At 51.0% G+C, this 21,610-nt stretch overlaps 1 pseudogene across 1 annotated transcript; it reads right to left on the minus strand.

Annotated features, from left to right (window-relative positions):
• Positions 1-4,571: 4,571 nt before the first annotated feature.
• Positions 4,572-21,232, minus strand: LOC147580857 (neurogenic locus notch homolog protein 4-like; annotated as a pseudogene). Its single transcript, XR_015251753.1, has 21 exons — positions 21,199-21,232; positions 20,865-20,918; positions 19,478-19,795; positions 17,610-17,957; positions 17,410-17,532; positions 17,055-17,291; positions 16,781-16,940; positions 16,283-16,473; positions 14,773-14,886; positions 13,532-13,645; positions 13,322-13,444; positions 12,413-12,572; positions 11,053-11,198; positions 10,619-10,771; positions 10,286-10,403; positions 9,981-10,068; positions 9,473-9,626; positions 8,489-8,673; positions 6,274-6,526; positions 5,934-6,046; positions 4,572-5,099 (listed from the first exon to the last, which is right to left on the minus strand). The product of XR_015251753.1 is annotated as a neurogenic locus notch homolog protein 4-like (transcript).
• Between the last annotated feature and the right edge of the window lie 378 nt (positions 21,233-21,610).

The raw sequence follows: 21,610 nt of genomic DNA on the forward strand, positions 1-21,610 counted from the left end.
GCAGCCACAAGCAAAGGAATGCAACCGGACACCTATCTAACACCATACACAAAAACTAAGTCAAGATGTATTCCAGACTTAAACATAAGAGCTAAAACCATAAAACTCCTGGGTGAAACTGGGGGCAGAACGTTTTTGAACTCCGTCTTGACGCTGAGTTTTTGGATTTGACACCAGAAGTAAAAGCTACAAAGTAAAAACAAACAAGTGGGACTACATCAAAACAAAAAGCTCCTGCACAACAAAGGAAATCATCAACAGAATGAAAAGGCAACATACTGAATGGGAGAAAACATCTGCAAGCTAGATATCTGGTGAGGGGTTAATATCCAAAATATATAAAGAACTCATACAACTCAATAACACAAAAGCAAATAGCAATTACAAAATGGGCAGAGTTCTGAATAGATATTTTTCCAAAGGAGATATACAGATGGCCAAGAAATACAGGAAGAGATGTTCAAGATCACTCATCGTTAGAGAAATGCAAATCAAAACCCAAAGAGATATCACCTATCACCTGTCAGAATGGCTGTAATAAAAAAGACAAGAAATAACAAGGGTTGGCAAAAATGGGGAGGAAAGGGCAACAATGTGCTCTGTTGGTGTGATTGTAAATTGGTGCAGTGACTATGGAAAACAATATAAAGGTTTCTCAAAAAATTCAAATAGAGCAACCATTATCACCCAGCATTCCCCTCCTAGGTATTAATCAAAGAAAATGAAATTAATAAACTCATAAAGATACCTGCACACCTGTATTATTGCTGCATTATTTATAATAGCCAGGAGGGCATTATGCTAAGGGCAATAAATCAGAAAGAGAAAGATATATACCAAATTATCTCACGTATATGTGGAATCTGAAACAAAAAACAAGAAAACAAAATACCACCCCCTCAACATAATAACCCAAACTCATAAATACAGAGAAGATATAGACGATTGCCAAGGTGAGGGGCAAGAAGTAGGCAAAGTAGGTAAAAGGGGTCAAAAGATATAAACTAACAATAATACTATTTTTTATTGTTTTAAATTTACATCCAATTTAGTTAGCATATAGTGCAACAGTGATTTCAGAAGTAGATTCCTTAATGCCCCTTACCCATTTAGCCCATCCTCCCTCCCACAGCCCCTCCTGCAACCCTCTGTTTGATCTCTATATTTGTCTCTTATGTTTTGTCCCTCTCCCTGTTTTTCTATTATTTTTGGCTTTTCTTCCCTTATGTTCATCTTTTTTTTTCTCTTAAAGTCCTCATATGAGTGAAGTCATATGATTTTTGTCTTTCTCTGACTAATTTCACTTAGCATAATACCCTCCAGTTCCATCCACGGAGTTGCAAGTGGCAAGATTTCATTCTTTTTTCACTGCCAAGTAATACTCCATTGTATATATATATAGCACTTCTCTACCCATTCTTCCATTGATGGAAATTTGGGCTCTTCCATATTTTGGCTATTGTTCATAGTGCTGCTATAAACATTGGGGTGCATGTGCCCCTTCAGAACAGCACACCTGTATCCCTTGGATAAATGCCTAGTAGTGCAATTGCTGGGTCGTCGGGTAGTTCTATTTTTAGTTTAGTTTTGGTTTTATTTTTTTTTATTTTTTTATTTAAAAAAAATTTTTTTTTCTTTCTCAACGTTTTTTATTTATTTTTGGGACAGAGAGAGACAGAGCATGAACGGGGGAGGGGCAGAGAGAGAGGGAGACACAGAATCGGAAACAGGCTCCAGGCTCTGAGCCATCAGCCCAGAGCCTGACGCGGGGCTCGAACTCACGGACTGCGAGATCGTGACCTGGCTGAAGTCGGACGCTTAACCGACTGCGCCACCCAGGCGCCCCATAGTTTAGTTTTGGTTTAAAAAAATTTTTTAATGTTTATTTATTTCTGAGACAAAGCATGAGCGGGGGAGGGGCAGAGAGAGAGGGAGAGACAGAATCAGAAGCAGGTTGCAGGCTCTGAGCTGTCTGCACAGAGCCCGACGCAGGGCTCAAACTCACGAACTGCGAGATCATGACCTGAGCCGAAGTCGGTCGCTCAATCGACTGAGCCACCCAGGCGCCCCTATTTTTAGTTTTTTGAGGAACCTCCAAGCTGGTGAGTAGCTGCACCAGCTTGCATTGCTACCAACAACGCAAAAGAGATCCTCTTTCTCTGCATCCTCGCCAACATCTGTTGTTGCCTGAGTTGTTAATGTGAGCCATTCTGACAGGTGTCAGGTGGTATCTCATGGTGGTTTTGATTTGTATTTCCCTGATGATGAGTGACGTTGAGCATTTTTTCATGCATCGGTTGGCCATCTGGATGTCTTCTTTGGAGAAGTGTCTATTCGTGTCTTTTGCCCATTTCTTCACTGGATTATTTGTTTTTTGGGTGTTGAGTTTGATAAGTTCTTTGTAGATTTTAAATACTAACCCTTTATCTGATATGTCATTTGCAAATATCTTTTCCCATTCTGTCGGTTGCCTTTTAGTTTTGCTGGTTGTTTCCTTTGCTGTGCAGAAGCTTTTATTTTGAAGAGGTCCCAGTAGTTCATGTTTGCTTTTGTTTCCCTTGCCTTTGGAGATGTGTTGGGTAAGAAGTTGCTGCGGCCAAGATCAAAGAGGTTTCTGCCTGCTTTCTCCTCGAGGATTTTGATGGCTTCCTGTCTTACATTGAGGTCTTTCATCCATTTTGAGTTTATTTTTGTGTATGGTGTAAGAAAGTGGTCCAGGTTCATTCTTCTGCATGTCGCTGTCCAGTTTCCCCAGCACCACTTGGTGAAGAGACTGTCTTTATTCCATGGGATATTCTTTCCTGCTTTGTCAAAGATTAGGTGGCCATACGTTTGTGGGTGCATTTCTGGGTTCTCTATTCTGTTCCATTGATATGGGTGTCTGTTCTTGTGCCAGTACCATACTGTCTTAATGATTACAGCTTTGTAGTATAGCTTGAAGTCTGGGATTGTGATGCCTCCTGCTTTGGTTTTCTTTTTCAAGATTGCTTCGGCTATTCGGGGTCTTTTCTGGTTCCATACAAATCTTAGGATTATTTGTTCTAGCTCTGTGAAGAACGCTGGTGTTACTTTGATAGGGATTGCATTGAATATGTAGATTGCTTTGGGTGGTATCGACCTTTTAACAATATTTGTTCTTCCTATCCAGGAGCATGGAATTTTTTTCCATTTTTATTTTTGTGTCTTCTTCAATTTCTGTCATAAGCTTTCTATAGTTTGGGGCATAAATGTTTACAATTGTTAGGTCTTCTTGGTGGATAGACCCCTTGATTATGATATAATGCCCTTCTTCATCTCTTGATACAGACTTTATTTTAAAGTCTAGATTGTCTGATTAAGTATGGCTACTCTGGCTTTCTTTGGTTGACCATTAGCATGATAGATGGTTCTCCATCCCCTTATTTTCAATCTGAAGGTGTCTTTATGTCTAAAGTGGGTCTCTTGTAAACAGCATATCAATGGATCTTGTTTTCTTAACCATTCTGTTACACCATATCTTTTGTTTGGAGCATTGAGTCCATTGACGTTTAGAGTGAATACTGAAAGTTATGAATTTATTGCCATTATGATGCTTGTAGAGTTGGAGTTTCTGGTGGTGTTCTCTTGTCCTTTCTAATCTTTGTTGCTTTTGGTATTTATACACACGCACACACACACGCACACCCACACCCACACACACCCACACACACACACACACACACACACACATATATATATATATATATATAATTTTTTTTCATCTTTGCTCCCCTCAAAATTTCTTGCAGGGCTGGTTGAGTGGTCACAAACTCCTCTAATTTTTGTTTGTCTGAGAAACTTTTTATCTCTCCTTGTATTTTGAATGACAGCCTTGCTGGATAAAGAATTCTTGGCTGCATATTTTTCTGATTCAGCACACTGAATATATCCTGCCACTCCTTTCTGGCCTGCCAAGTTTCTGTGGATAGATCTGCTGCAAACCTGATCTGTCTTCCCTTGTAGGTTAGGAACTTTTTTCCCCTTTCTGCTTTCATGATTCTCTCCTTGCCTGAGTGAGAGGGACTCAGGATCGCCAAAGAAACTTGACCCCCTTCTTGATTCCAGAGAGATGCCTGATATTCCACTGCCTCTAGGGCACAGGTTGCTAAGTGGATACAACTCCAGAGCAATGGGCTTAGTCAGGCCCTGGGTGGTAGGTAGTTGAGACACTCTAATGTCTATGACACCCTTGTTTCCTAAGACTGTCCCTTCTCCCTACCCTCCCAAGCTCTCCTGTCTCCCTGAAGGAGAGTCCAAAGACCTTTTCCCTGAGGAGTGCTGGTTGTTAGGGGAGATACTCCATGGCAACAGGTCTTAGAGAGGCTTGAGGCCAGAGCTCTCACAACTCTTAGGAGCCCAGACAGAGGCAGTGCCCTCCTTCCTGGTCCCCATGTTAAATATTGATGCTGCCCTATTCCCCTGGGCTGGAGCCTAGTGTCTTCCACCCCTACTTGGCAAGGGTTATCAAGGGTGGAAACTGCCTGGAGTTGAGGCTGTTGTCACACTGTAACTTAGAGGCCTCCCGACCCCCACCTGAAGTCAGGGTTTTAGGCTCACATGCAGGCTGGAGGAGTCTCACAGCCGTAGCCATCAAACAGACACTCTGCAGAGTCACACTGTGGGTGGCACTGCCCATTCCGGAAGAGAAGCCAACACCGGGAGTGGGAAGGGCAGTCCTTCCAGGGGTCCGGGACCCCCAGGGAGCAGTCTCCCCCATCCCAATTTCCTCCAGGGCCGCTGCAGCCAGCATCACAGGCCCCATCTCCACCTCTGCCCTCACATCCCTTTGCTCCAGGCCTCTGACACCGGGGCCCTGGAGAGCTGGGAGGGCAGGAGCATCGGAAGGCTGGGGACCCCAGCCCAGGGATCTCTGAGCAACTGCCATTGTGTAGGCATGGAGAAAGAGGGCCACAGCCATGAGGAGCAGGTGGGGTCAGGCAGTCGGGGCCCCCGTAGGCATTGAGGCAGGCACAGCGGGGTGGGAAGCCAGGCTTGGGGGAGGGCAGACACAGTCCACCGTGGTGGCAGTGGTGGTGGCCACAGGAGGGGGCTCTGTGGTTGCCGGTGGGGCCCTCAAAACCCTGTGGAGAGGAGAGAGATGTTGGGGAAGTCCCTTGTATTATTCTTCCCACTCCCCCCCAAGCAAACTCTCGGGTTAAGATAACACAGATGGCCCTAGAATCTCATATCTCGAAGGGGCCTCAGAGAACATCAGGTTTATATCAAGTCATTTTATAGATGTTGAAACCATGGTCCATGGTTTTTTCACATAATGACATATTACACAGTGAAAACGGACGAACCACCGCTGTGTGCAACAACCTGGAAGACTAAACACTTAATAGAGTGGTATTAAATGAATATTATCTTAGTCCTTGGACATTGGGTGATAAACTCTCTTTCTCTGGAAGCGGAAGAGGATAGAGGAAGACATAAGTACATGTGAGTCATCGTTACTGTTGTAACTCTTAGGTTAGGTTCCTGGGTATTATGTTGTAAGAATAATAAAAAGAAGGCCGTGCACAAACCAATGATGATAGTGTATCATGAACAAAGGCTTATGATTAACCTGATTTCATGCATCTGAGGTCCACGCGTGCACGCGCGCGCACACACACACACACAACACACACACACACACATAAAAGAACTTACCCAAGGTCGCCCAGCTTGACGCTGGGGCCTTACCTTAGGCAGTGCCAATGATTTCTGAAAATCCATTCATGCTAACACCTGATCCTGCCTGCCCCCCTGAACTGCTTCTGAGAGCCACTCATCGCCATTAACATGGGCTGGTTCTCATCAATAATTCCCACTCCAGTGCTCCCTAGACTCCCCTCTAGGATCCCACTCAGGCATTCTCACCTGGCACCAGTGTTGGGGGAAACAGAGAAGACTGCTTTGTGGTTACTTACCTGGAGGCAGTGGCAGGTGAAACCCGGGGGTGGTCCTGCTGTTGTCTCACAAGACCCTCCGTTGGAGCAGGGCTGGCTCTGGCAAGGGTCTGTCTCCACTTCACACCACTGGCCTGTGGAGGGTGGGGTTAGATGTCATACGCTACTTCAATTATTGCCCCCTTCCTACCTCATTACTGGGAATTGACCCAGTACTACCTGCACAGGAAGGGATCCTGGGGCATATTCCCTGGGGTGGGGAGGCAGGGGGATGGACATGATGACTAGGCTGCCTTGTGGGTGGGGGTTGTCAACTCAGCTGTGCCACAGAGATGCCTACACACACCCTCCCAGCCCTCACCCGTGTATCCAGGCAGACATTGGCAGTAGAAAGCATTGGCCAGAGAGTGGCAGGCTGCAGTGCCTGGGGGGTGGCAGGGCTGGTCCAGACACTCATCTACATCCCCTTCACAGTGCAGCCCCACAAGACCTGGAGGGCAGGTGCAGTAGAAGACTCCAGGTTCGGGGGTGCAAGTCCCATGGTTGTGACAGGTCTGGGATTGACAAGCGTTGGATTCCTTTGAGCAGTTCTGTCCATTGTAGCCTGGGGCACACTGCGGGCAAAGAGGGTCAGACAGGGAACCAATAATCCAGCCCATCTCAACAGTACAGGGGAGCCAGCTCAAGACAGTCTGCCCAATCCCTTCCCTACCTTCCAGTTCAGAGTATCACTCAACTGATCATCCATCACAGCCCTGCATAGCTTCACCCTTGTATCTCAACTCCATGCTATACCCTGTTCAACAGTGGGCAACTTAACCGCTCCAGCAGTCCCAAACCATCTTATGATACAATGCTATTAAACATAGTTCTGTTTTGGGTAAGACCTCCCTCCCTCAATCACACGCCTCACTGCCAGGCTCTGTCATGCTTTCTTAATTAATTTGTAAGTGTTTATTGAATGCCTGCTTCGTGCCAGGCACTGTTGTAGGCACTAGGAACATGAAGAAATTTAGAACTCATCCCTGCTTCCATGACGTTCTCAGTAAACCAGAGAGACAGCTAGCATTTATTGCATGATTTCTATACATAAGCTCATAAAACCCTCCCAACAAACTTGTATGCGAATTATCTCATTTGATTCTCACTTTAGAGAAAAGGCAAATGATTCCTGGAAAGACTGCATGACTCGGCTAGCAGGTGGCAGAGCTGGGATTCAGTGCAAGTCTGTGACTTCATAACCAGTACCCTTAGCCATTTTCCAATTGTTTACCTTTCTGCTAGTGGGAGAAGGGTCATCGATGAGGTCTGTACCATGCGCTGAGTTCTTGCAAGAGGAAGGAGAGCATGTAAGAATGCAGCACCAGGCTTCAGAAAGGTGGAGCAAAAGGGAATTACAGAGAGTGTGAGGAGTGGCTGGAGGGCTGGGAGAAGCGGGTGAGGGGGTATCTTGGAGATATCGGAGGGAAGGGGTCTCAGAAAAGGGGAGGTAAAGCTGAGTGTTGGGTGAAGGGGTGTTTGCTACTGATTAGTACACTGCTTTTGTGTATGTTTGAAAATGGTCATGATAAAAAGTTAAAGAATAAAATTAAAAAGTTAAAGAGGATGGTTGGGGGATTTGCATCACACCTTTTATCCAAAGTCAGCCTTCTGAGTACAGGCATCAGGCTGCTTGGACTTGAATCCCAGCTTTGCCTCTTCTGCTCAGTGATCTGAACCACGAGGGAGAGGCCCACACCCAGTCTGGAGAGAAGTTAGGGACATTTCCCTGAGGAAGGCACCTCTTGAGCACCATCCAGTGGAAGTGGGTGGGGAAGGACAGTGGAGAGCCAGTATAAGGGGTGTGTAGGGAAGCCAACAGCAGCTGGAGCAGAGAGTAGGAGGGCGGGGATGTGGGGACATGAGACCTAAGAAGCAGGCAAGGCTGGGTCACGCTGGCCTTAGATTTCACTATCAAAGAGCCACAATGGGGCGCCTGGTTGGCTCAGTCAGTTGGGCGTCCATCTTAGGGTCAGGTCATGATCTCACGGTCTGTGAGTTTGAGCCCCGTGTCGGGCTCTGTGCTGACAGCTCAGAGCCTGGAGCCTGCTCTGGATTCTGTGTCTCCCTCACTCTCTGCCCCTCCCCCGCTCATGCTCTGTCTCTCTCTGTCAAAAATAAATAAACATTAAAAAAAATTTTTTTTTTTTTTTTTAAAAGAGGTGGGCAGCCACTGAAGGGTTTTAAGCAGGGGAGTGACAGGTCAGCTTAACGTTTTCAACAGAGCACCCTGGTAGTGGAGTAAAGGTTGAGCCTATAGGTGGACAAGTGGGGAGGCAGGGACAATAGGAGGGTGCTCCATGTGTGGAGGAGGGCGGAAGGCAGCAAAGGCCTAGACTGAGGCAGTGGGACAAAGGGTGAAGGAGGAAGGACAGAATTGAGAAAGATTTAGGAGGCAAAATGGTATGACTTGGTGGTTGGTTGGGTATGTGGGTAAAGGAAAGGGAAATGAATACATCACTACACGCCCCCTCAACTGCTTTTCCCACATCCACCCACGCTTGTCTCCCCTACTGCTCTCCTCTAGACCGGCTTACCTGGCAGAGGTACCCAGTGGGCTGGGCCATGCATGTGGCCCCATGTTGGCAGGGCCTGGACTCACATGGGTTCACCCTGTCCTGACATACGCTGCCTTGGAATCCAGGGGGGCAGTGGCAGAAATAGGAGGAGCCACTGTCGATGCAGAGACCTCCATTCTGGCACAGGGAAGAAACTTCTGTGCCTGAGAAGAAAGGCAAACAGGGATAGATAAAGCTAAGTTAGGTTCTCAGGGGCCTCAGACACAGAGCAGAGAGGCTCATGGGGCTCACTGCCATTCCTGGGGTGGGTGAAGGCCACTTGGAGCCTGAGGAGTCAATAAATTCTGGTGCTGAAGAGATTAAGACATCAAGATCCCCCTCCTGCCTGTTCTGCCAGAATGGAGAGAGATACCGCTTGTTAAACTTATTAGAGCATTATAAGCAACTGTATTTTTGGCTTTAAACAAGTCTCAAGGAAGAAAGAACTCAGCGGAAACTTTAGGTGCCTAAGTCTGTCCTCTGAATTGGCATCCTGTGATGTTCTCTCACTGTGATTCCCATCCCCTAACTCCACAGTAGTCTCTTTCCTGAGTTCTGCTTATATTAAACCTCATTTGAATGAGGTGGGGGGTATTCTTTCACAAGGGGGTTGGCATAACATGAAAATGATTGGGAGCAGCAGCTGAGTGAAGTTGGGTTAAGTGTGATCCATTCTAGCTGAGTTATGATAGTGACAGAGTTGAGTTGCTTCACATGGAGTTATGTCTCAGGGGTTGTGATAAACTGGAGTCTTGTTGTCTGGGTTGGTTGGTGTTGCTTGAGTTGCTTTGAGCATGGTGATAGGAGGGCTGAGCTATAGAATCAGCAGTAGTGGTTGGTCTGTGTTACTTTGACTCTTGGTTGTTTTGGTCAAAGGTTGTATGTGGATGCCCTTAGGGATCGGGTGGAGAGGGACACCCTTTCTCTCTTCATCTGTTCCCCAGTTGGTCCTTGGGTTAGTACCTTGGCTCAAAGAGGCCTTCTGGGAGGAGGACAGCGGAAGGTTGCAGAGAGGCCCGGTCCATCCCTGGAGGCCCAGGCACTGGAAGGAGGGCCCAGTCTGGAGGCAGTGGGAATTGTGTGGACAGGGCTTCTGGGCACAGATGTCCACCAGAGTCTGAGGTTTAGGAGAGAGCATGGGGCAAGACTGAGTGTCATGTGTTCAGGCCCAGAGATGGTCTTCTGCCAGCTGCTCAAAATCCTTACCTGTCAAGCTCTCTCCTGAATGGTCTGGGGCCAGGTGATAGCCTCCCTCCCCCACCCCCACATCCCAGAACAGTTCCTGGGATCAGAAATCCTTTCCTCACTTCTACTCCATGCAAACCTCAAGCTAGAGCTCACCTCCCAGATGCCACACCCCCTTTCATGTGGTTACCTTCCCAAGCTCCCTGCTCTTCTAGTCCCTGAGACCCTCCCACTAGAGCCCTTCAGCCACCGCCCTCCTCCGCACACTTGGCTCAGCACCCCTCACCTGGCAGCTGTCTCCTGTGTAGCCAGGGGGGCAGAGGCAGTGGGGACCCTGAGGGCCATCTTGGCAGGTTGCCCTGTTCCTACAGGGGCTGGACAGGACAGAGACAAGGCATGGTGGGAGGCAGTCCCGGCAACCAAAGGGGAGGGAGTGTGTGACGCGGTGATGAGATAGGAAACCAGAAAGGGAGTCATGGTGAAAGGATGTGGGATGTGGAATTCAAGGCAGCCTGGAGCCCCAGAGGAGATGGACAGGAAGGGTGGGAAGGCTGAGGGGCCCCTTCCCTTCCTCTAGGGGTCTTTGCTCACTTGTCTGCACAGCTAGGACGGGTCCTTCCCTCACAGCGTGGGCCTTGGAAGCCCGCAGCACAGAGGCAGGAGGAGGTGCCAGGCCTGTTCACACAGGTACCCCCATTGAGGCACGGGGCTGGAGAGAGGAGGCTGTGAGGGGTTGGGTTCCTTACCCATACGTGGGCTGTGACCTTAGTCACACCCCGCACAGGACATACACGCACTCCCTGCTGCCCCCATCAAAACTGCAGCTCGTGGTGGCCAGTTGATTTTTATCAGACGGCACCAACACACCCTGACCAGTTCCTCCATCCACCTGTGGCCCAGCCCCAGAACATGGTAGGTACTCACCAGAGGCACAGTGGTCAGTGCTTGTCTGGCAGCGGGGCCCAGTGTGGCTCCGAGGGCAGGTGCAGGAATAGCCCCCAGGGCTGGGGCTACAGGAGCCACCGTTGAGACAGGGCCCTGAGTGACAAGCCGTTAGCTCCTCACTGCAGGTGGGGCCTGAGGGAAATGAGTGGGGTCTGAGAAAGGGCATCCTCTTCTCTCTGTCTTCCTCCACTTATCTCCCCTTCCTTTTCCTCATCCCCATCCCTTTTGTCTTCCATCCAACCTCTTTTCTTTTCTTACCACCTCCTGCATATCGCCTGTGGTCCCTGCAGCACATGCCCAGTTCTCCTTGGTGGTGACCAAGACCCAGAGGCCTAGGACACATGCCTCTACTGGTCTTGCTCTTGATTAGAGATGGCCAGCCCAGAATGTCTGTGGTTTGGGAAGGGCCTCACCTGTGTAGCCTGTGGGGCAGGTACAGTTGTAGCCCGAGGGCTGGGGGTGGCAGGTCCCCCCATGCGCACAGGGCGTGGAGATGCAGCCCCCTAGCTCTGCTTCACATTCTGGTCCTGTCCATCCCACATCACACACACATGAGGATCTGGTCATAACGAGAAAAAGAAGGGTGTTTTTCTTCTTCTGGTGATTTTTTCTTCTCCCCTCCCCACTCCACATCATTTGTTAGACCCCTATGACTTTCTTTTTTTTTTCTTTTTCATGTTCATTTTTGAGAGAGAGAGAGAGAGAGAGAGAGAGAGAGAGAGACAGGGTGTGAGTGGGGAGGGGCAGAGAGAGAGGAAGACATAGAATTTGAGGCAGGCTCCAGTCTCTGAGCTGTCAGCCGTGAGATCACAACTTGAGCCGAAGTCAGATGCTTAACTGACTGAGCCATCCAGGCACCTCTTCTGTTTTTAAGTAGGCTTCATGCCCATTCTGGAGTCCAATCCATCCTGGAGCCCAACGTGGGACCTGAACTCACCACCCTGAGATCACATCCTGAGCTGAGGTCAAGAGTTGGACATTGAACCAACTGAGCCACCCAGTCCCCTGATCTGTTCTTTTTTTTGGCCCTGAGACTCTGGTCCCCTTCTTCAGTGGCTTTGTTCTCAGCATTGTCCCCCTTCCATACATGCCTCCTGCTTGTTTTCTCCGACTATATGTATGAATATGTATATACATTTCTTCTATAATTTGTTTGTTATCTGTCTTTCCTCATTAGAATGAGAGCTCCATGAGAACAGACACTTTGTCTCTTTTGTTTTGTGCCATTCCTCCAGTGCCTGGAAAAGTATCCACACATAGTAGATGTTCAATATTTGTCTAATGTATGATTTTTTTTCAAATTTTTCAATTTTTTATTTTTGAGAGAGAGAGAGAGAGAGACAGAGTGAGAGTGGGAGAAGGGCAGAGAGAGAGAGGGAGACATAGAATCTGAAGCAGGCTCCAGGCTCCGAGCTGTCAGCACAGCTTGGACGCGGGGCCTGAACTCATGAACTGTGAGATCATGACCTGAGCCGAAGTCGGACGCTCAACTGACTGAACCACCCAGGTACCCCTCTAATGTATGATTAATTGGCCCTGGGATTTCATGTTTTTCTTCCTGTTCTGACCCTCTAGCCCTCCGTTTCTCCTGTTATTTATGAATTCTCCCCTCACGGGATAGCACTCACTATTGGATCCCTCACCTTGGCTTTGACCTCAGAACTTGGCCATTTCCTTCTTCTTCACTATTGGTCATTTCTTGCAGACTCACCCCTCCCTGGTTGTCTCCCCCTGGCCTAGCTGAGGAGGACCCAGAGGACAGTGGAAGGTTACCTCTGGCAGTGTCCGTGGTGGCAGGTGCAGTTGTCCTCAACGGGGGCACAGCCAGGGCTTCCATCAGGGCAGAGGCAGTGGGCCTTGTCTTCCTGATCTTGGCATTTTTGCTTGGGCTGGCACAGGTTGGGGGCACACAGGGGAACCTCACAGAGACGACCTTGGGTGGGGAGATGGGTCACAGGGAAAACAGAGTCCCTCTATGTCCTTGATGGGGCCAAAGCCACTTTTTACATATGACTTGCTCACTCCCCACGAACCTGTCCTTCAGTGGCTCCCTGTTGCCTCAGGATACTGTCTAACTTCCTCAGAATGGCACACAGGGTCCTGCATGGCATCATTTCGCAATGCAGTTACCTGCAGCTAAAACATGTAATCATTCTGTCTTGACAAACTCCTACTCATTCTTCCAGACTAGCTCAGCCATTACCTCCTCATGAAGCCTTCTCATCTCTAGTATGGTTGGCTGGTCCTTTGTGCTCTTATAGAATCCTGTGCAGTCTCTCTCAGAGCACCTGTGGTCATAACCAACAGGAGACTTCTTGGTCTCTCTGCACTAGATTTAAAGCCACTTGAGGACAGCAGGTCTCTTACCAACTTGTGTCTGTGTCTGGCTGTGCATAGTAGGCACTTAATACATCCTAAATAAGCAAATCAATGGCTTCCTCTTGAACCCCATCCTGTTTTTGAGCCCTAATCACACCATTCATGTTGGGCCCAGTGTGGGCCCTGTAAATAACACCTGCTGTCAGCCTGAGGTTGTGCAGGTTTTGCATTGAATAATTTGAAGGGGTTCCATTCTCATTCTCTTTTTACATTCCAACCCTTGAATATCCAGCAGTGACCTCTGCTCTACCCCTAATGGACTCAACTATCCTGCCAGTCCTTTCTAACACCTCCCCTGCTTACCTGTGAAGCCAGAGGGGCAGAGGCAAAAGAAGGCTCCTGGGAGATCCAGGCAGCTTGCTCCAGTGGGGCATGGGCCACTCAGACACTCATCCACCTCGGCCTGACAGCGAGGGCCTTCAAAGCCTATGGCACAGCAGGAGGGTCAGGGACCTGCAGGGGAGTCTGCCCTTGGCCCCCACTCTTCCCTGCAGTGTCTGAGCACTGGTCTACCTGGAAGACACTCGCAATGGAATGATCCAGGCTGGTCCTGGCACTGCCCACCGTTGGCACAGGGAGAGCTTCCACACTCATCGATGTCCTCCTCACACCGGGAGCCAGTGAATCCTGGGGGGCAGGGAGTAAGTGGGGAGAGATGGTAAAGGTTATCTTTCATTTCCTTTCATTTCCTTTCGTTTCCTCTCCTCTCCTCTCCTCTCCTCTCCTCTCCTCTCCTCTCCTTCTTTTTCTTTCTTTCGTGACTTTGGAATCATCAGGGAGTTTGTTACAAATATTTGTGACTGAGATGTACAGGTATGATTTCATGGATTCAAACAAGAAATTTAGAGTTAATGCCGATATTTAACCTTCTATTTACACAGACAGAAATATCATTGCTATGAATTGCAGTGAAGAGAATCTTGTTTCAAATGGCTTGGTTTGGAGGTTCATCTGCATGTATCATTATATAATGAAGGTACCAATCTGGGGGCTTCTCAAAGAGTGATTTGAATTTCAGAACATAACAGCATATCTTAGTAACTTCATTCTTTATATAAAGAAGGTATAACTGGCTGTGTGTGTGAATGGTGAAAATACTATGTATCAAAAGCATAAATGCAAGTCGTGGCCCCTCCCCTCACCAGGAAAAGTGAACCTGGGGGGCTTCCCAGAGAAGACACCTGGGGCAGGTGGAGGTGACAGGAGGATGATGTTCAGCACCTGCCAGTTGTGTGACTTTGGGCAAGTTACTCAAGCTCTCTAGGCTGCAGTGTCCTCTTCTGTAAAAGGGGAATCATAGAACCTACCTTATGGTGTTATTGAAAGGATTAAATGAGGAAATGCCTGAAAAGTACACAGCCAAGTTCCTGGCCTGGAGCAAATATTCAAGAAACATCTGTTATCATCACATCAGGGAACAGAGGGATCGATAATGGTGGAGAAGGAAGGCCTGGGGCAGTTTTCCCTGCATCCAGGGTGAGCAGTGCCAAGACCAGCCTGGGATCCCCACGAGCGGACTCTGGAGGAGGGCCAGAAGGGACGATTTGGGTAATTGGCAGGACAGAGATAAAGGTGGATGAGTGCGCGAGGAAGGTTTGGGATGTAACAGAAGAGAGTTGGGGGAGCAGAGGAGTTGGGAGAAATGGGAGCCTCGTTGGCCAAGCCAGGGTGAACTTCAAAAGGTTTGGGATTGCCGGGCCTGCACTGTGGTTCAGGGGCCTGGGCTGAAGGACTGGAGTGGAATCTGTACTCACCAGGCAGGCAGACACACAGGAAGCCGTTGAGGAGGTCCTGGCAGTCAGCCTGGTTCAGGCAAGGAGCAGAGGCACACTCGTCTGTCTCCACCTCACAGAGCTGCCCTTCTAAGCCTGGGACGTGGAGATGTGGTGCAGGCTGAGCCCTGCCCGGGCTGCTCACCCCTTCTTCCCAGGAGGACCAGGGATCTAGAACCCTCCCAGGGTTTTGTGTGCCTGAAGGTTGGGGCGACGAGCCCGTGGTCCTGCTGCTCTGCTGTGTGTGGCTCTGCCCCCTTTAAATGTGAAAGCTCAGGGAGCAAGGCACCTGCTGGGACCCGAGGGGGCAGCAAGGAAGTACCTTTGGGGGCCATTCTCTGTGCCCAGACGGCAGGCTCACTGGGCTGGGCTAATGAGCCTGGAGGTCCTCAAGGTCAAATGAAACAAATGGGCATCTGCTTGGAGGTGAGTCATGCCTCTTGTTCTACCCCAGCAGGCTTCTGTGCCAGGGAGACCAGGAGTCCCCAAGGGGGGGTATTTGAAGGGCATTTGGGTAGCTTGTTGGTCACATATTTGTCCTGTATTTGGGCTTGTCCTGGTATCCACAATCTGACCCTGAACTGAAGCTGGATCAGCCTCTAGACCTCGGCTGCCTCCCACTTCTTGCCTGGGGATTCTGCTTCTGAAGTTCCTTGGTATCTATGACCTTGTCCCTTGGATGACTGCATGGTTTTCTCAGCTTTTTTCCTTGGGTGCTGCTCAGTTTAGGAAGGCTGTTTGGTGTAGTGGTTAAATCTACTGAAGCCCTGGGTTTGAATCCCGGCCATACCACTTACTGGCTGGACAACTCACTTAATCTCTCTGTGTCTGTTTCTTGTAAAATGGACACAGTAACAATACTGACCTTAGAGGGTTATTGCCAAGATGACAAAATGCATGTAAGATGTTCAGGTGGTACTTGGCATAAAGTAAGCTGTTATTTTTTTGGTTTCATTCAGCTTCCTGATATCGGGTTGGTCACTATACCCCTGGGGAGACCTGTCTCCCTTAAAAGTGACTTGGAGGTAGGTGCAGCCTTGTGGCACTTTTTTTTTCTATTGTACCAAATTCAAGCAAACAGGCCCTTTGGGGTTTTAAGGATTTACTCAATCTCTACAGGGGAGAGTTTCTGTGATTAGGAGGAACATTCTGAGTTGGCATGAGCCGAGGCTGCTGTTGTTCTGCTCTTCCTTGATGGGCCTCTGTGTACAGTGGACCAGGCTGCGCACTTTACAATGACTATGAAGTGAATGCTTTCCTCTCACCCCCAGAGTTGAGCAGTGTACAACCTCAGTACCATCTGTGGCTGCCCTTCTCCTAGAGGCCATGGGTTTCCCAGAGTGTTCATCTTGGGTGGGGAGATGAGAAAGAGGTATTCTTTGATAGCTGATCCCAACTGGCCTGGGGCTATCTATGTTCTGGAGGGGTCATGCCTAGTGGGTTCAGGATTAGTCCCCTGTGTCCTCTACTCAGGGCCCCATCCATCTAGTACCTGGTGGGCAGAGGCAGTGGAAGGTGGCAAGCAGGTCCAGGCAGGTGCTGCCTAGATGGCAGGGCTGGGACAGGCACTCATTGTGATCAGCCTCGCAGCGGGAGCCCGTGTAGCCAGGGGGACAGAGGCAGTCAAAGGAGCCAGGGGTGTTGAGGCAAGAGCCGCCGTGTTCACAGGGACTGGGGCCTTGTGGGCTAGGAGGAGAGGAGTCAGAAGTTCACAGGGGCCCAGGGCAGAAGGGCAAGGAGGCCAGACTGCCAGGGAAGGCGTGAGGGCCTGCTTGTGGCAGAATGAACACATCGGAGAAAGGGCTGGTGTCTTTAACACAGACGAGGACTAAGTGGGGCCCGGAGGGCTAAGCACTGGTGAGAAGATCGTGTAGGGAAGAATTGCCAAATCTGGACAAAATTGGGAAAAAAGAGATGATTGTATTTTTAATTTGAAAAACAATTTGCAGAGGCTGTTTGGGACTCAGAGAGGATCTGATGTGGGGGTGCCTTACCCATCTGACACTCGTCCAGGTCCTGGTGGCAGGTGGGCCCCGAGTAGCCAGGCTGACACAGGCAGAGTGGAGAGCCTGTCAGGGGATTGGTGCTGCACTGGGCTTCCCCGTGGCATGGCTGGCTCAGGCACATGTCCTCCATGTGGCACAGGAGTCCTGGAGGGCAGGATGGGCATGAGGCTCTTGGGCCGCTTGAGGATCCCAGCTGCCCCCCTTATGCTTCTGTCACTTGCCATCCTCACGGCCACCTCCCCGAGCCCTCTGTCACACCTGTGCGGCCAGGTGGGCAAAGGCAGGAGAAGGAGCCCACACGATCGATGCAGGTGGATCCCGGGGCACAGGTGGCAGCAACACAGTCGTCCAGGTTCTCTTCACAGCCTGTGCCTCCCCAGCCGCTCACACACACACAATGGAAGCTGCCAGCTGAGTTCTGGCAGGTACCCCCATTTTGGCAGCGAGGGGGACCCTGAGCCTCACATTCATCCACATCTTCGGAGCAATCCCAGCCTGTGGGGGATGGGATGGGAAGGGGACAAAGGCTGGAGTTGGGAGCCCTGTGAGGAGGGGAGGCTAGGGGCTGATCATATGGGCCACGGGTGCCATGGACTTGGCTTAAACGACTCACCTGTCCAGGCCTCTGGGCAGAGGCACGTGTAGGTGCTCAGCCCATCCAGGCAAGTGCCCCCGTTCTGACAGTGGTGCCCAGCACAGTCATCTGGATTCACCTCACAGCTCGGGCCTCTGAAACCTGACAGGGTCATGGCATTAGCGAAGGGAAGGGGACCTCCCTGCCCCGAGAGAGGGGTGGCAGACGTGAGGACGCACCTTGGGGGCAGAGGCAGAGGTGGAGGGTGGAGTCTCTCCCTGGAACCAGCTGACAGGTGCCCCCATTGGGACAGCCCGTAGGGGGGCAGGGTCCTGGCTGGAGCTCACAGCGTGGACCCTCCTGCCCAGTGGGGCAGTGACACCAGAAAGATCCCAAGGTGTTATGGCAGGAAGTGCCTTTGGGGCAGGGCCCTGGGTCCAGGAAACACTCATTGATATCATGTTCGCAGGCATGACCCTCGAAGCCAGGTGGGCAGCGGCACTGGATCTGGGGGTATGTGGCCAGACACACCCCTCCATTGACGCAGGGATTGGCTGAGCAGAAGTCCCGAAGCTGGCACTGCTCACCTGAGGCAGAGGACAGAGGGCGCTGTTCAATCCCCGCCCCCCGCTCCGCTGGGAGAATCCAGCTCTCACTCTGGATTATCTGTGTCTGATTTTCATGTTGCCTTCTCTTTGTTCCCATATGCTTTTTGCCCTGCTCCACCACCCCTTGCCTCAGTTTTGGCATTCTGGAAAATGGGAGCTGTCGTTGTTGGTGGGAGTATTGCAGGCTGGCCCTGCTGAGCAGACCTGAGACACAGTGTCCTTCCAAATTTGGTGGCCTTTCCTTGGTGGGGAGGAGAAAAGCAGCTGACCTCCAGACTCGGCACCTTGCTGTGCCACCACCGCTGTGTGCCCTCAGGTGTGTCTGGCCTCTCTTGTCTGGATTTCCTAATCTTTAGGTGGGTACAGTGTTGCAGATAATGATAAGGAGACAGACGTCTCATCTGTTCCCCACAGTGGCAACGGCGGTGGTGGCGGCTGGCACTGGGCTAAGTGACCACCTCCTAACATCACTCCCTTTCCTCCTCTCGACAGTGTTATGAAGTGTGGACATCAGCTGGCAACTGAGGATGCAGAGAGCTTAACTACCTGATGCAAGGGCGCGCGTCTCATCGGTGGCAGAGCTGGCACTGGACACGTGGGCCCCTGCTCTGAAGCACAAAGCCTGGCAAGTTGCCATTGAGAGTCCTCCTTGTTGTCATACCACGAGAGGCTGGTCTCCCACCCCCAAATCCTCAGAATTACCCAGGCACTCAAAATATCTCCATGCCTGGGCCCACCCCAGACCCACTAAAGCAGCCTTTCTGGGACGTGGGCACCAGTATGTTGCAGGCTTTCCAGGTGATTGCTGTGCCTTGCCACGTTTGAGAAGCCTTGCTCTTCTAGTCCACCCCTCACAGATCACTTTCCTCCCCGTGTGGTCTTCACTGCCCTGTCCAGTCCCCTCCCTCCTGGTAGATCAGAGGAGCCTTCCTCTCCAGGGGCTTTCACCTCTGTCCCATACCCCTGACTGCTTCCCCGGGCTAGGACGCCCTGCCCACCAGGGGTCCCACACCCTCATCCCTGGGTTGCACCCCTCTTCCTTGCCTTGATACCCGTTCCTCTCTCTGGGTCAGATCCCTTCCACCCCCGTTACACCTCCCACCACCACAGTCTTTCCAGGTGCTGTTATGGGCTCCTACTTGGAAGAATAAAGGCCAGATGCCCATTATGCAGAATCTAGGAGGTTCCCCTCTCCCTGCCTTGTGCTAGGCATTAACCCTCTAGCTACTGGGTCGAGGGGCCAGGCTGGGGCACTAAGGGGGCTATGGCAGTAGCCATTTACTAACGGGTTGGAAAACACTTCAACGTTTTAACCATTGGTACAGCCATGCTGGTGAATGTGTCTCGGGTCAATGGTCAGCAAGAGGGCTTGTTGATTCTCACAGCCTCTGTCCTCAAAGGAGCTGGCTGTTTTGCAGACTCCGGTTCCATCTTTCACACCCCACTTCCCAGTCCAGTGTTCCTGCCTGTCCCCTCCTCCCCACCACTGCAGTGCTCACCTGTCCATCCAGGCAGACAGGAACATCGTGGGCGGCCTGAGGCCTAGATATGGCAGCGGCCCATTTTGGAACAGAAGGAAGAACAGGGGTCCTTGAGTTGGGCCTGGCACCTCTGGCCAGTGAAGCCAGAGGGGCAGGTGCAGGAGAAGCTGGGGGCCAAGGGAGAGGGAAGGCTGGGGGAGCCTGGGAGGGCGGGAAGCAGAGCTTGGCAGCTGCCCCCATTCTGGCAGAGCTGGGCATCCTGGCAGGGGTCAGGAAACTGGCATGTCTCACCCAGGAAGCCAGGGGCACACCTGAGCAGGGGAGGAGAGTGGAAAACTTAAGTCACTGGGTCCTCTTTGCCTTCTCTCCCACCTCCCTTCCTTTGCCTTCATTTGTTTCCCTTTAGTGCCTTTACCTCCTCCCTTTCTCCTTCCTTCCCAGTCCCTCCTCCTCCCCAGCTCTCCCTCCCCATTTCTGGTCTCCCACTCCCAGGAGACACACTCCCTGGCAGCTCCCTTGTCCCTGAGATAGGCTCAGGCAGTGTGCCTCCGTTGGCACAGGGTTCTGGGAGGTCCCCACACCGAAGCACTAGGGGTGGAGATGAGTAAGGCATAGGAGTGGGGAGCGCTGTGCTCCCAGATTTCTCTGGGTGCTTTGCTGCCTGCAGCAGCCCCACACGTGCTCTCAGCCACCACCACTTCTGCACTTGCCTGATCCCTACCGGAGTGGTGCTCTTGCCCTCAGAGTGGTGCCCTTGCCCTGGCATCGCCCCGCCCCCATCCCAGGCCTGGGGATCCTCTCAGCTCCTAATCCCCACCCCCTTTCCTGTTTATTAGCCAGCCTTCCAAGTCCAGCCTCAGGCTCCATCCCTTGGAATGGAGACAACAGGGCTCAAGAGGGGGGCCCAGGGGACTCCTGGAAGGTGAATGGCTGAGACATTGAAGGGATTTCCTCCCGGAAGGGCCCAGCATTGAGCCATCCGGGGGGTGGGGACAGCTGGACGGGGAAAGGGACTTGGTCAGCCCTTGACCTTCCCATGTCTCCATCTCCTGCTTTTTTCTCATCGCCTTCCCTAGCAGGTGGCCAGTATTTTTCCCTCTTTACCTCCTAAATGTGATTGCAAGAGCCTGCTGTCCACCAGCACTAAGGCCAACTGGGTTCTCCCTGAGGCGGGCACCCTCCCACCCATTCCCCAGACAGTCACCGCCCCTGGCACAGGCCCCAAAGCCTTGGTTTGTGCAGCTGCAGCAGCAGAGTCTTCTCTCCCTGCATTTGGGGGTGATGGTGGTGAGATTCTCTTCCACCCGGTGTCTCTCAAAGCATGGGGCTTGGCCCTCCGCCCCCCACCCATCAACACCCTCTTAAGGAAGATGGGTCCCGTCACCTCTCCGACCCCATGCCTCACCTCTGGTCTTGACGACTGAGTGACACAGCAGCAGCAGCAGCAGCAGTGAGGGGGCTGCATTCCAGAGCACCGCCCCACACCCAGATCCTCTGCCTCCTCAGGCAAGGACCCTCAGAGCCCTCACTGAGGCAGGAGCCACCTCCTCTGCTCCCAGCCCTTCTGTTGTTGTGTGGTCTCCCCTTTCTAGAGATGAGAATGACAAGGTGGCTTACCCTTGCCCTGGGAGGGTCAGGGCCTGGAACATAGGTGTGGGGTGCTGAGGCATCTTCTGTTCCAGGTTAGTATCCGTGCTTCTTGGACACTCTGCAACTTTCTATAAGTCGAAACCACTAACCTTGGCAGTGGGAATGCAGGGCACTCCTAGCCATTACCTTGGCCCTTGCTGGGGACTTTGTTTTCTCCTTTGGGGGAATGGGCAAGTTACTGGGCTGGTTCTGGGGGAAATCTTGGCCTTCCTTTGTTGGGAAATGTATAAAACCAATATCAATGATAAATGGACGTTGTCGGTACTGAAATGTGCAGTCTGGATTATCCAGCGCAAACTCTATATTTAGGTAAGTTCCCTTCCCTTTCTCTACCACAGAGATCTCTGAGATGTACGGAATGTCAGTTTCTGAGTTCAGAACTGGAGTAAATAAAACGACAGAAGAGAATTCATTTCCCTGACTCATCCTACCTTTTTTGAGTCAACCCAGGACAGCTCCAGGGTCAGTCACACACTGAGTTTCCTTAGTAGCACAGAGAGC

The sequence above is a fragment of the Puma concolor genome, chromosome B2 (genome assembly GCF_028749965.1).
Source record: "Puma concolor isolate L17-30 chromosome B2, mPumCon1.1.hap2, whole genome shotgun sequence".
NCBI lineage: Eukaryota > Metazoa > Chordata > Mammalia > Carnivora > Felidae > Puma > Puma concolor.